Here is a 248-nt window from a genome sequence, read left to right on the forward strand (position 1 = left end):
CTTATGATTTCTTAACCAACAGCCCGTAAGCCGCATGACGGTTTACGCTTGGTTCGCAAGGAAAGATAAATGTCAAGTTTCCGCGGATAAATACGAAATTCTGAAGATAATTACGAAGATCGAAAAAAATGGAATATCTCCATTTTTATGCAATGACGGCTTAAGGGCAGAAGAGGAAAAGTGTAAACCGACCTAGGAGCCAGTATATAAGGAGTCCTAGGCGAGAGGCATGGAGAGGATTTTTTGAC

This window comes from Brassica oleracea, chromosome C3 (genome assembly GCF_000695525.1).
Source record: "Brassica oleracea var. oleracea cultivar TO1000 chromosome C3, BOL, whole genome shotgun sequence".
Classification (NCBI taxonomy): domain Eukaryota; kingdom Viridiplantae; phylum Streptophyta; class Magnoliopsida; order Brassicales; family Brassicaceae; genus Brassica; species Brassica oleracea.